Here is a 1,601-nt window from a genome sequence, read left to right on the forward strand (position 1 = left end):
TAAGTAATATTTGTAAGGATAAACAGCTTAATTGCACTCAAAAGAAAAGGTACCATTGCTACAAAACAAAACATGATGAACTTGAGTTAGAAGACGAAGAGAACATAGACATAATTGCAATAGGGACCAACTTCGTAAATAATATTTTAATAAACATTATGAATAATACTAGCGGTTCTCGGTGACATTCCGTTTCTAATAAGTTATTTTTCAAACTTCCATATAATAAAACTGTAACATGTAATTTATTATATTTTGAAAATTTTAACCGGGGGATGCTTCATAATGGATACTGAGTCCAAAACTGATTTTTATTTAATTTTTGTCTGTCTGTCCGGGCATCACGTGAAAACTACTGAAGGGATTTAAATAAAATGTGGCATAGTGGTAGCTGGTATTTCGGGTCAACATATAGGATACTTTTTATCCCGATAAACAATAAGTTTCCTCCGGGAAACGGGATGAAATTTTTTATCAATTTTACTTCAGAGCTCCGTTAAATTTGAGCCGATTTTTTTTATTTGAACGTGTATACTACCAAGCACTGTCTAATTTTAATAGAGATCTGATAAATATTGTCGGAGATAAAGGACATAACTCTTTACAGATAACAGCAAGTTGCACGGCATATAGGATCGGCAGCGATCGAATGCATTCCTACTGATATTATACTCGTAAATGCGATATGTATATACAGTACAATATACATTTATTCTCGGACCCACCGCAACAACCGCCCGACGTTTGTTTGGTTTCTAATGGTATGGTTTTTTATAGGTCTTGCGCACGTTCTATGCCTGCGTTTATAACAGTTTATTACCAATCCTGTGGGAACCGTTTGTTTTTTGGAAGCTTTATTACTCGCTTACTCAATACTTTCGACTAACTCTACGGCAAACGTCTAGTTGATTAGCTGGTAAGTTAGGGTTAGGTTATGAAGAAACGAAAAACAAACAAACAAACCCACTTTCGCAATTAGAATTATATAAAAGCTAATAAATATTCATTTACACTATGAAGAATATTATTTGTAGAATAGGCACTTAGAAACGATTTGTGTATGTGCACAAAGTCCGTTTGTGACGAGACCATAGAGCCTTGTGGTAAGACCTTATTATACATACCGACCATTTTTATCAACCTAAGGAATTATGGAGATTGACACATATGAAAAGACTAGCTGTTGCCCGCGACTTTGTCTGCGTTTGATTTTGTTTTTAAAGTATTCAGTATCGCTAAGCCTTAAATGAGTATAGTAGTATATATATAACATGTGACTGTCAATTAATTAAAGACAAATAATTTGCAATAAAATAAAATTGCGACTATAATAATTAAAGATCTAAGCTATCCTATCTCTTAAGTTGGACCAGACTGCTCACGGTGTGCCAATTTAATTTAAAATCAGTTAAGTAGTTTAGGAGTCCATCGCGGACAAACATCGTGACAGGAGATTTATATATATTAAGATTTAAATTTAAGCGTTTAAGATACTTACTTAATTTAACATTGTTTAAATAAAAACACAAGCTAAATAAATTCTACCTTAGCTTACAAATTGAAGCAGCTACATGTATCTATGCAAAATGAGTTCTGTTTGA

Source organism: Pararge aegeria, chromosome 8, assembly GCF_905163445.1.
Source record: "Pararge aegeria chromosome 8, ilParAegt1.1, whole genome shotgun sequence".
In the NCBI taxonomy this organism is placed as follows: Eukaryota; Metazoa; Arthropoda; class Insecta; order Lepidoptera; family Nymphalidae; genus Pararge; species Pararge aegeria.